Genomic DNA, 14,232 nt, shown 5'->3' on the forward strand with positions numbered 1-14,232 from the left:
CTTTTCAAGGTTGTAATGGGGCCAAGGTAAGGGTAAGGGTACATATATGGCTAAGTAAGCTTATAAATTGAATCTTTAATTATCCCAAGCTTTCACCATATATATATATATATATATTCTATGTAACTTAAATTTTCACACCTAGCTACCCAAAATTTTTCCTTTCACATTCCATACTCATGTATCAACTTTTATTTTAATTTTTATCACATATGCATTGATCTTTGAAATTTTAACTTAGCATTGGGGTAATTTTATCCCCTTATTTAATTATTGAATATTTTTGGATTTTTTTTACATTAAAATAAACATAGTTTATCAATGCACATAGAATTTTAATTTTTCTTTCATAATTTCACATGAGTAGGTACCCAAATTCCCATTATATTATCATGACACATTCCCTTATTATCTTTTGTTCCCACAATTTTCCCATACCCAATTAACACACAATTCTATCTCAAGCTAACCAAAGATTCAATTGGGATATATAATTATTTTTCCGCTTAAGGCTAGTGATGTGGTGAAATAAAGAATAAATGGGATTTAAAGGCTCGAAGTGGCTAACAAAGGTAACTTAAGGGGTAGGCTTAATTTGGATAAGTGAGATAAACAAATAATGGCCTCAATCATACGCAAGCATATAAATATATTAAACATTGGACATATAGGATGAAACAAAATATAGATTACAATCATAGAGAAGTAAACACACAAGAATAAAATATTTATGGCTAAATAATGTAACCATGTATTTAGGCTCAAAGTCTCACAGGTTGTGTGTTCTTTAGCTCAAAAATGATGTTCCAAATACAACCTCAAGCAAATTTAACATAAAAGTTTTCATTAAAATTAGTGAAATTGCGTTCTAAAAATAGGGTCTTAGAAGAAGATTACTGTCTTTTCAATAAAGTGGAACATGCATGCAACTATCCTATTACTATGCAATTTATCCTATTCTATAAAAGAAAAACTAACTAAATATCCTATTTTATTGGTGTTAAGGAAGAGAAATTACCTCCAGAAGTCAGGTACTGACCGACCTCCCCACACTTAAGGCTTTGTACCGTCCTCGGTGCCATCTGTCAGGAACAAAGGTGGGATGGTAGCAGTATCTCCACAGTCGGGACCGTCATGGCTCCCTGTGCTGGTAAACGAAGTGGAGTCCAGGGTGTCTAAGTCTCTGTATTTTCCTTTAAGTAGCTCCTTGAGGTATGTGAATCGACGCTTGTTACGGTGCTCTCTCAGCTTTGCTTTGTGTTTCTGCTGATCCAACCTCTCAAGTATCTGGTGGAGCAGTTGGTTTGTTGTAGGTGCTTGTGGTGTTGAAGGAGGAATGTCTTCAGCCGGTTCAGTGGGCTAGCTTGTAGTTACGGCTGAAGACTTGATATATTTCCCGTGAGGGACGTATTGATCATCCCGTGGAAGCATGGCTTTGGTGTCCCCAGCTCTGTAGGAGACTCCAGCTGCTGAGACAAGATCTGAGACCAAGGCGGAAAAAGGTAAGTTGCCCGCAATTTGTTCGTGTCCCATGGCATTCCAGATGTGTCTTGGTAGGTTCAGAGGCTGGTCTGTAAGGATGCACCATAGTAGAACGGCCATGTCTGCAGTGAAGGAGGACTCGTGAGTGCTCGGAAAGACGTAATGGGACATAATCTGTGCCCATACGCGAGCCTCCAAGGTAAGTGCAGAAGCCGATATTCCCTTAGGTCGGGAACGATGGTATCCGTAGATCCATCTGCTACCAGGTAGTGCGATAACTTTGAGAACAGCGTCCCAGTCAAATTGGTACATCTGGCGCTTGAGTGAGGCTTCTTGAAATGCGTCCAGTCCTTCTGGAGTAAGGGGGAGATCTAGAGCTCGTTGAATGGCCTCTTCTGTAATGGGGACTTGTTTTTGACGGACGTAGACAGACTGCAGGGTTGGCAGGTGGAAATTAGAGTAGAACTCGACTACCCAGGAAAGATTGACCTGCCGTGGCTGTCTCTGAAGGAAACCCCATTGTTTTCTTTCAATTTGCGGCTCAACAAATTCAGCAATACGGGTTGGAAGGATAAGAAGGTATTCGTTGTTGTAACTCCTTTCTGCCAGGATGGGGAACATCTGCTCACAGTAGCGATTGATAAATCGTGCAGTGTCCTTTGCCGGGAAGGCTTTCTCTTTGTCATCAACCTTAATAATCCTCTTAATCCTTTTTGTTGAGGGCTTAACTGCAGTTGAAGATGGCTCTGCCACTAATGCTCTTTTTGTTCCTCTTCTTGCGGGTAGTTTGGGAGTGGCTTTTTCCTTGCCTTTCTTGGTGGCCATCCTAAAAGAAAGAAAAGAAAAAGTATGTTAAAATGTCAAGGGTTGGAGCAAGGAAGAGGGCAGGAAAGGTGGTAATCAATGCACATTAGGATATGAATGATGTTAACACATGGTCATGACTACATGTGATAAATTATCAACGGAAAATAGCAAGTGCATCTGATGACAATTAAATGTAAGGTGTTTATTGGCATGCAGGCAAAGGCATGAGTAGCATAGATCAAGCATTCAATGTCTAAGTTAGATTACCAAATCTGTCATACTAACAATCTGTTTGTATTAACAATTATATTTAACCAATAAAATATAAAAAAGGGTTTTGTGAAAAGCAAGCATATAGAGTAATAGATTAAAAGAAATCTATAAAAAAATAGTGCACAATGCCATATCGACGTTTTCACAAACACATAGCATGCATGATAAAAAGATAGTGAAAATAATAAATTGAACATGCAAGCAACCCTTAAAAATAAATATATAATTGCCAAACAAGTCCTTAACAATCCATAAGCAAATCATAAGGATAATAATGACCCTAATAAATTTCCAACACCAATTAAAAGAAAAAGAAAGAAAAGGAAAACATGGATAATGCAAGTAAAAAGAAGAAGAAAAGGAGAAGAAAACATAAAAATAAAAAGAAGAATAGAAAAGTAAGGAGGGAGGACGAAAAGAAAAACCTTGATAATGGTGGTGAGAGAGGGAAAGTAGAAAGTGAGAAAAAAGGAAGAAGGAAGAAAGGGGAAGAAAGAAATAAGGAGGAAAAGAAAAAGTAGGATTTGGGGAAGAGAAAGATAAGATATTTTGGCAAATTAGGATAAGTTGTGCGGCGCAAGCGACGCAGACGCGTGGGGTACGCGTTCGCGCGACTTGCGCTCATATGAATCGACACGGTCACGTCGGTCATGCGGACGCGTGACTCGTGCGGTGCTACTGGCGCGAGGGCAACCTCGCGCTCGCACAACTCTCTGTTCAAAACTCATTATTGCCAAATTCCAGGGTGACGCGGTCGCGTGGTGGACGTGATCGCGTGGGTGGCCAATAATCGAATATGACGCGGACGCGTGAGCCATGCGTCTGCGTGGTAAGGTTTGTGCGTTCAGCACCACTCCAGCACCACTCCAGCACAACTTTCGGTCATGCACCCTGTCTTACGTCGATTTTCAGGTCACGCGACCGCGTGGGTGACGCGGACGCGTGGGAGGCATGTTTCCCATATGACACGGACGCATCAGCGACGCGGTCGCGTGGGGTGATTTGTGCCAAAGGCATGCCTCCAGCCACGCTCTCGCGTGACTCTCTGTTCGATTTATTTGCTTTCTTACTCTTCTGCAACGCGGATGCGTTGGCGACGCTGTCGCGTCGCTACTCCCCCTTTTTTTTATGCAATATGTAGATGAAGATGCAAACTAAATGTGCTAATAATGAGAAGAGTTATTGAAAAATAGAGCTAAGAAGAAGAAGGAAAGGAACGATCGTACCATGGTGGGTTGTCTCCCACCTAGCACTTTGCTTTAACGTCCTTAAGTTGGACACTCCACTAGCTCAGTCTTCTGCTCGTGGTGATCCAAAGCGACAAATAATGTCGTTTCTAACAAAGGAAACAACAGTGTTAGCATCGTCAGTGCGGGTAGGAATTGCTTCCACCCATTTAGAAACGTAATCTACAGCTAACAATATATAAAAATGACCATTAGAATTTGGAAATGGACCCATGAAGTCAATGCCCCAAACATAAAAAATTTAACAGAAAAGCATAGTCTGTTGAGGCATCTCATCCCTCTTGGATATATTACCAAACCTTTGGCATGGGGAACAAGATTTACAAAATTCAGCAGCGTCTTTAAAAAGAGTAGGCCACCAGAATCCACAGTCTAAGATTTTTCTAGCTGTTCTTTGAGGGCCAAAATGTCCTCCACTCTCAGATGAGTGGTAGGCCTCTAAAATAGACTGGAATTCTGATTCAGGCACACACCTTCTAATTACCTGGTCAGCGCCACATCTCCATAAATATAGGTCATCCCATATATAATATTTGGACTCGCTTTTCAGTTTGTCTCTTTGATGCTTAGTAAAGTTTGGAGGAAAAGTGCGGCTAACTAGATAATTAGCTACAGGCGCATACCAAGGGACTACTTCAGATACTGCTTGTAAGTTATCAAACGGGAAATTATCATTTATAGGAGTGGCGGTATCCTTAATGTGCTCAAGGCGACTCAAGTGGTCTGCCACTAGATTCTGGTTACCACTCCTATCCTTAATTTCTAATCAAATTCTTGTAGTAGCAGTATCCAACGTATAAGCCTTGTTTTGCACTCCTTTTTAGCTAATAAATACTTTAGAGCTGCGTGGTCTGAGTACACTACTACTTTAGTACCAAGTAAATAGGCTCAGAATTTATCCAGAGCAAAAACAATAGCAAGAAGCTCTTTCTCAGTAGTAGTGTAATTAGACTGAGCTGTGTCTAAAGTCATAGACGCATAAGCAATTACAAAAGGATCCTTACCTTCACGCTGAGCCAGCGCTGCTCCTACTGCATGGTGGGAAGCATCGCACATGATTTCAAATGGCTGGCTCCAGTCTAGTCCTCTCACGATTGGAGCTTGAGTCAGGGCGGTCTTCAGCTTATCAAACGCTTGTTTGCAATCCTCACTGAACTCGAACTTAATATCTTTCTGCAGTAGTCTGGATAAGGGTAGTGCTACCTTACTAAAGTCTTTGATGAATCTCCGGTAAAAACCTGCATGGCCAAGGAACGAACAGACTTTCCTCACAGAGGAGGGGTAAGGTAAACTAGAAATAACATCCACCTTTGCTGGATCTACAGAAATGCCAGTATTAGACACAACATGTCCTAGTACAATCCCTTGTCTTACCATAAAGTGACATTTTTCAAAATTTAATACAAGGTTTGTACTGACACATCTATCTAATACTCTAGATAAACTATCTAAGCAAATGCTAAAGGAATCACCATAAACACTAAAATCATCCATAAAAACCTCCATACAATCCTCAATAAGGTCAGAGAAAAGACTCATCATGCACCTTTGGAATGTAGCTAGTGCATTGCACAAGCCAAAGGGAATTCTCTTATAAACATAAGTCCCAAAAGGACACGTAAAAGTAGTCTTTTCCTGATCTTCAGGAGCTATATGAATATGAAAATAGCCAGTGTAACCATCTAAAAAGCAATAATATGATTTACCTGACAGGCGATCCAGCATTTTATCAATGAATGGAAGGGGGTAGTGATCCTTACGAGTGGCCTGGTTGAGGCGCCTGTAATCAATACAGACCCTCCAGGCGTTCTGTACTCTGGTTGCTATGAGCTCTCCATGCTCATTCTTCACTGTAGTGACTCCAGACTTCTTGGGTACCACTTGTACTTGGCTTACCCATTCACTGTCTGAGATTGGATAAATGATATCCGCCTCAAGTAGTCTGGTCACTTCCTTTTTGACAACCTCTAAGATAGTGGGATTCATCTTCTCTGGGGTTGACGAACAGGCCTAGCTCCCTCTTCTAAAAATATTCTGTGCTCACAAACTTGAGGGTTAATGCCTTCTATGTCTGCCAAGCTCCATCCAATTGCTTTTCTGTGTTTCCTCAGCACACTGAGTAGCTGTGCTTCTTGTTGGGAAGTGAGTTCCCTTGCAATGGTAACTGAAAACTTATGCTTGTCCTCAAGGTAAGCATACTTGAGGTGTGGAGGAAGGGGCTTTAATTCTAATTTCTGCTCATGGTCAGGCTCCGGATTATCTGGGACTGGTGATAGTGGCAAAGTACCCTCATTGTCCTCTGAAAGTGTCCCCACACTTGGACCTTGTCCTGTGTACTTCTCTTCTAACTCCTCCTGGTGAACTTCAGCCACGATTTCATCTATGATGTCACACTGGAAGATAGAAAGGTCATCCAAAGGGTGCTCCATAGCTCCATTTAAACTGAATTTCACTATTCTGCCATCTATTTCAAAAGAATAAGTTCCGGAAAATGCGTCTAGCTTGAACTTTGAAGTCTTCAGGAATGGTCTTCCAAGAAGGATTGATGATGGCCTTCCTGAGTCATTAGGGGGCATTTCCAGGATATAGAAGTCAATGGAAAATGTGAGCCCCTTAATGCTCATTAATACATCTTCAGCAATTCCTACCACTGTAATTATGCTTTTATCTGCTAACACAAAACGAGCTGCCGACCTTTTTAAGGGAGGGTGCCTCAAAGTATCATATATAGACAAAGGCATTATACTAACACATGCTCCTAAATCACACATGCAGTCAGAAAATATCATACCACCAATAGTACAATTAATCATACATGGACCTGGATCACTACACTTTTCAGGTATACCTCCCATTAAAGTAGATATAGAACTACCTAAAGGAATAGTTTCTAATTCATTAATTTTGTCTTTATGTATACATAAATCTTTTAGAAACTTTGCGTATTTAGGTACCTGTTGAATAACATAAAAAAGGAGAACAGTTACCTCAACCTTTTTGAATATTTCTACCATTTTGGGATCAAGTTCCATCTGCTTCCTGGGCTTCCTTGCAATTTGTGGAAATGGAATAGGGAGGGTATTTCTTGCAGGGTCTGCCTCCTTTGGTGCTTCCTTCTGTGGTTGAGCTTTTTCTTCTTCAACCATGTCTTGTATGTCCTCTTCCTCTTCAGCATCCTCTACTTCCACTACCTCTTCAGCTGAGGCGTGTTCTGATGGGATTGGCTCCTCCTGATCCCTCTCTTGCAGTGTGGTTCCGGACCTTAGGGTGATGGCATTGATGCCACCCTTTGGATTGGGCAATGGTTGAGAGGAGATTCCACTGGAGCTCAAAGGTTGGTTGTTGGGGTTATTTAGTGATCCAATCTGTGATACAAGAGCTTGCAAGGTAGAGTTCAGACCATTTAGAGTAGAAGTAAGGTTGTTTTCCATGGCCTGCTGTCTTCGATCAATAGATTGTAGTAGCTCATCATTAGAAAATGAAGAGGGATAAGTGATCTGAGAGGTCTGCTGTTGGTTGTATTGTGGTCCTTGGAATTACCTCAGGTGAGGTGCTCTGTAAGGCTGGTTCTGGTTCTGCTGCCTGTTGTTGTTATTATTTCACCTCTAATTTTCCTGATTGTCTCTGCCTCCTCTGTTATTGTTGTCCCTCCAGCCCTGGTTAGAATTATCTCTCCAACCTTGGTTTGAATTGTCCTGCCATCCATGGTTGTAGCTACCACCTTGATTGTATCCTTGATTGGGACGGTCATAAAAGTTATGAGTGGCTGCTACAGTGTTGTCTTCCTGCTGGAGCTGCGGACATTCATCAGTATAATGGCTATAATCAGCACAAATCCCGCACACTCTCTATGGGACTAACTGTTGGCTTTGCTGTGGTGGAAAGGGCTGAGCTTGCTGAGCTTGTTGTTGACTCAACTGCATTTGCTTCAGTAAGTTGGTCATTTCACAGATACTCTGAGTTAGAGTAGCAGTCTCTCTGCTAGAGGATACTTCCGCAACAGCTTTTGACCGGCTTTGTTTCTGCCTGTGATTCCTAGTAGATTCAGCTAAGTCGCTGATCAATTGCCATGCCTCATCAGTGGTCTTGTACTTTTTCATAGACCCATTGCTAGTACTTTCCAATCTGGTCTTATCTTGGGGCCTCATGCCCTGTGTGACGTAGTCGAGCAACACTATCTTGTCAATCATATGATGGGGGCATGCTTCCAGAAGATTGTTGAAGCGCTCCCAGTATTCGTAGAGAGTCTCAGACTCGTCCTGAACAATCATGGAAATGTCTTTTCTCAGTTTATCAGTAACTTCAGCTGGAAAGAATTTTTCCAAAAATTCTCTTCTAAGTATATCCCAGTCAGAAACAGTTGCTGCGGGTTGAGTGTAGTACCACTCTCTCGCCTTTCCCTCAAGAGAGAATGGGAAGGCTTTCAACAGAATAGAAGTTTTATCTGCGGCATCACACCTGACAGTAGAGCAGGCTGCTTGAAAATCCCTAAGGTGCTTGATAGGCTCTTGGGCAGGTAAGCCATGAAACTTAGGCATCAAGTTGAGCAGTGCAGTCTTTATTTCAAAGTCTGTAGCCACCGCTGGGTGATGCGCTTGAAACGGTTGCATTGTAAAATCAGGGGCTCCAGCCTCCTGGATAGTAACTCTTCTGGGTGCTGCCATGTCACCTGCACGTAAATCAACTGAATCAGTAGAAAGTGAGCTTGTTTCTTCCTTACGTGACGTTTCAGATTCACCCTCGGGGAGGACTAACCGACGCCGAGCTTGCCTTATACATGAAATAGTTCTTTCAATCTCAGGATCAAATACTGGCAAGCTTGGATCAGGAAGTGAACGCGTCATTTAACGAAAGAAACATGCAGCTCATAGTAGCAAAAATAAAATAAAATGCAAATAAATAAATTCCAATCAATAACTTAGCACTCTATTGCAACTCCCCGGCAACGGCGCCAAAAATTGACGTGACAGAAATTGGCGAGTTAAGAAATTATTATAAGAGATGCGTTGCAAGTATAGTTCTCAACCAACCAAAATTTCGCTTATCAATTTAAAAGGGTGGTCACAAAATTACAATTAAAATACTGGGAGTATAAATCCCAGGTCGTCTCCCAACGAGTTGCAGAAAGGTGTGCTATTTTATTAATCAGATGTTTTCTAAAATGGTTTGAGTTGATAAACAGGAAATTAAATCAGAGAAATTATGTAATTTAAATAAAAAACCTTGACCGGGAGTAGATTAGTTGGAAGCCCTATCCTTGATGGAGTTCTCTCAAGATTAATTGATAATTGAAGGTTGTCTGCTCAGTTATCCTTTACCAGATAAAGGAAAGTCGAGCAAGTTGGAGGTCAGTTTTTATTCACAAGTTCTAATCCTCTCCCTTAGGAAGGACTAGTGTCAGTGATTAGAGGCGACCCAACGCTAATCCCAATTATAATTTTACTCTTGAACATCCAACTCAAGGCCTTCCTTTCAATCAACTTCTAAACAAGTTATGGAACTACTCGCTCACTATGAACGTAAATTTTGCAAAATAAGAAAGGGAAATAAGGAAAGACATGATAGATAATAATAAAAAAGGATTAATAAAAAAGTAAAAGTAGTTCTTGTATTAATAAATTCTAAAGATAATCCGATAGTAACTCTGAATAAGTTGAGGATATGAAAGAGTAAATGACAAGTAAGGAAAACAAACTAGAATGATGAAGTCTTGACGGAGGTAATAACTCTTCTCAATATCCCAATCCGAAAAGCAATAAAATCAAAAATCCTAAGAACTATGAATGTGTAGAGAGAAAACCTAGAGGAGGAGTAAAATCAGATCTAAAAACTAAAATTACGCAGAATGAATGTTGTTTTTGGTCTCTGCATGTTTTCTGGCTCTAGTATACTTTTCTGGGCCAAAACCTGGGTCAAAACAGGGCCCAAAATCGCCCCCAGCAAATTCTGCAGATCGCGCACGTCACGCGATCGCGTCATCCACGTGTTCGCGTCATCCAGCGTCTTGCCTTGCCACACGTGCGCGTCGTTCACGCCTTCGCATCACTTGTACAGTTTCCATTCCGTGTGTTCACGTCAGGCACGCGGACGCGTCACTGCAATTTCCTCTATTTCGCGCGGTCGCGTGAGTCATGCGTCCGCGTCACTTCTCGCTGGTCATCTCCTCAATTTCTTGTGTTTTTTCCATTTTTGCAAGCCTCCTTTCCAATCTCCAAGTCATTCATGCCGTATAAAGCCTGAAACACTTAACACATAGATCACGACATCGAATGGAATAAAGGAGAATTAAAATACATAATTAAAAATCTCTAGGAAGCAGTTTTTCAACCATGGGGTAATTTTGGGAAGAAATTGTAAATACATGCTAATTTAATGAATAAGTGGGTAAAGATTTGATAAAACCACACAATTAAACACAATATAAACCATAAGATAATGGTTTATCACATGGCATGCCCTGCTTAGCGTGGCACGCTTTCTTGAGCTTGGCAAGTCTTCAATTTTGGGTGATTATAGGGCGTGGCACACCCCCTTCAAATTATAGGGCTTGTACGAACACACATGGCGTGTGCGTATGCATGCAACGAAAATCACTCCCTGATTGGTGCGTGAGCTCCTCTGTGTGCGTGCGCACACCTCCTGTTTCCTCAAGATTTTTTCTTTGTTGCTTCTTTGATCATCCTTCCTTTGGGTGCTTGATTTGCCTTTCTTTTAATCATAATTTCTTGAAAACACTTAGCAAATACCTTAGTAGTACAAAATACTTAAAAGTGATAAGATTAGCATATAAAACTATAATTAAACCTAAGAAAATAATGAATTAAAGCAAGAAAAATAACTAAAGATTCGAATGCATTAGCAAGCACAAACCCTGAACTACCACTCGCATGGGAGTCTATTATTCTATGCCGCGTGCGTGCACAGAGTTTCTGGCTAACCCGAGTTCTCCCTCTCTTTATTCCCTCTCCTTCGGTGGTAGCTCTGACAGTAGTGACACCGAGGAAAGCTTCGGCAGCGACAGCACAACTCTTCCTTTCTCTTTTCGCGTTTTGTCGTTCTCTCTTACTCACTCCGTTTCAACCTTTTCTTTCACCCATTCTCTCTCACTCTCTCTGTTTGTAGTGGGGATAGAGAGGGGGAATAAGGGATGAAGGAAATTAAGGTTAGAAGAAGGGTATTTTGGATTTTTGAGTAGTTTTTTTAAGGTTTTGATAGTTTTATTGTACGAATTTCATCTTTAATGGGTATAACTTTAATTTCATTATTTCGTGGGTAGATTTGTCAGCCTTTACAACTTTTGTGGATAGAAATGATAGTTTACTCTTACTTTATGCTGTCACCAAACAATTTCACACAATAAAATTTTATAATGATTTTAAATTTTTTGTTCCACTAGTTTGTTTGTTCTGTTTTTATTCTTTGGGCAAAAGAACAATACCACCATTAATATGCCATATTACTTTGCCATTATTTGACATAGTTCCTCATAGATCAAATCATCATCGTCATTCTTTGTGTCCTCAATTAAGGGTTACTTGACCTAAATCTAGAAAATAATTTATCGTTAATATCTTGTAACCTATTTAATTTTATTATAATATTTATGAAAATAAATTCAGATAATATATAGACTAAAATTTAATATCATCTTGCACTAACATCATAATGTCTCAGCCAAAATTACTATTTGTTATTATAAGTTCAAGTAAGTACCAAACATGAGGAGGGAGTGAATGCTAATAAAACCAACATTCATGACCTAGAGATTAATCTTGACATTTTTATAAGTAGTATAGAATATCTATTTTTTTTTTACTTCTTTTGTAGTATTTGGTTTGCTCTTTTAAGTCGAGAGCAATAATTAAATGACTAATAAATTTTTTTTTTGAATTTCAAAAGATAGACAACTAAATGAAATAGCTCAAAGTAATTATATTAATCCCATTATCATTATTATTCATTCTAATAATTTTTTGTTTAACTGTTATAGGTAAATGAAAGGTAAATGACCTTAATAGATAAAATTATTAAGTCATTTATATCTTGGTATAACCATGTCTAATCTATTTTATTTATATAAATCTTTTATCAAATTTTAATACATCATAACTTCTTATAAAGTATATACTTTATATATTTGAATTTCTTTGCTTTTGTATATGATAATATTTCATGTGTCATAATCAATCAATAAACCAATTCGAAAATAAATTCGACTTTTAATCAATCCGACAATTAACTAAACTACCTTATCAAGCACACATGGCTATATTGCCTAAACAAGGACAAATTCAGCTTCAATTACTAAGGACTATTCTTGAGCTATATATGCTTTACGAATAATTTTTTTATACATTTTTTATTCTCTCATGGCTAACCATTTCTTCTTTTTTGATTATATCAATTCTTGAAATCTACTATTCCTAGTAGAACTCCTATTTGAAAGGACTTGAAGTAAAAGTCATTAAATATGGTAACTTGTAACTATAATATCTCAATGTCTTTTAACTGAATTATTATTATTCCATTTTCTTGTTATAACATTTGAAATTAAATGCAAAGAAAGCAAAGTGGTGGATTCAAGCCATCATCTATCTACATAAACATTTACATTTATTAACAATGAATCTTATTATGATAACTTTATGAATTTACATATAAAATTTTAGCACCGAATTCATAAATTCAAATTCTCCAATACAAAATGGCTCTAGCCATTATACTCAAAGAAATTTTTTAGAACTTCTTAATTCAAAATATTGACATATGAATAATTGATTCATTTACTTTATTTTCATATTCTATAATTTATGTATATTTATTTTTAAATTTATATAATCTATGTCACAATATCTTTTGATTAAACCAATACTCATAAACTAAAGATTTTAAGCAAAAAATAATTATTGGTCTTTTATTATAAGTTGATAAAATACCTATTTCACAATTAATTCAGCACATAAAACTCATTATAGAGTTATTTATTTTTTATTTTTTATTAGTGTCAACATAAGAATCTAACTAAGCTTTGGAAGCTCACCATAACTTATCTTTTAACCGAGTTACAACTTATTTTATTTTCTAAGCTTAGCCAAAAAAGATCATATGATTGGCAAAAAAAATTTGGAGAATGTGATCTGTTACTTTAGGCTACGTTTTTTTCTAAGAACAAGACAAGACAAGATACTGAGAACAAGACATAAAGAACACAGACATAAAATTTAGTGTTCTTATATTCTGTTTAGTGATAAAGTAGAACCAATTATGAAAATCTAATTTATTTTCATTTTTTTCATTCAAAAAAATTGAGAAAAAAATATAATAATAAAAAATATAATTATAAAAAATTAACAAAAACAATAAAAAAATAAAAAATAAGTTGTGTTCTTTGTTAGTGTCTCTGGTGTCCTTCCTGTCAGAATGGATACAAAATACACTAATTCAGTATCTTTGGACACAATATCTCTGTCTATGTCTATCTCTCATCTGTCAAACATGATTTTGTGTCTCTATATCTCTGTCTCAGTGTCCTATCCCTATAAACAAATGCAATCTTATAATTCGATCTTTATTGTACATTATAAGTCATAGCTCAACTTTATTTTATCTTAATTATGAGTTTGTAAATTGTAACCAAGTAAATTAATAACTATTATTGCCTATTTAATGATCAGTCGTGACATCAATGATATTCACCTAATGTCTACCTCTGAAAGTCTTAGATTCTAAATTAATTTTACAGTTCTAATATATTTCGGATTTTTAAATAAATAAATAAATATTTTATTTACCAAAATATATAATTTGTATTATTTTTATCAAAATTCATCATATTTCTTATTTTATTTACAGTGTAAATGAAATAAAATTGCATGTATTTCGTTTACACTGTAAACGAGATAAGATACAATACGATGTGGTCATATCATGTTTGTACACGTGATGTGTAACGGTCTTATCACGTTTATAATGTAAACAAGATACGTACAATCTTATTTCATTTATACTATAAACGAGAGAATGCTAAATGCAACCCATATATATAATTCGTTTACAATGTTCTTTGAATAGATTTTTCATTCATTTCTTCAACTTTCCTCCAACTTCTACCCTCTTCTAACCATATTACCGACTTACTCAGCGAGCATGGCGCGTGCAGATGCACATGATTCGGATATCAACCAATTGAACACGACATGACACATCGCGGAGGCAGTCGACTTCGAGGTTAGTGTTATTTTTTTTCTGTTTATGTTAGAGCATGTATATGTAGCCATACTTAGGGTACTTTTATAGAATTAGTATAAAACACATGTTTGGTAGATGAATATATTGTTATTAAATATGTGTTGTATACTAGTTCTATAAAAATACCCTAAGTAAATATTGTTAATAAATAATTAATTAAATATTTTTATTTAAG

The sequence above is a fragment of the Arachis ipaensis genome, chromosome B07 (genome assembly GCF_000816755.2).
Source record: "Arachis ipaensis cultivar K30076 chromosome B07, Araip1.1, whole genome shotgun sequence".
In the NCBI taxonomy this organism is placed as follows: Eukaryota; Viridiplantae; Streptophyta; class Magnoliopsida; order Fabales; family Fabaceae; genus Arachis; species Arachis ipaensis.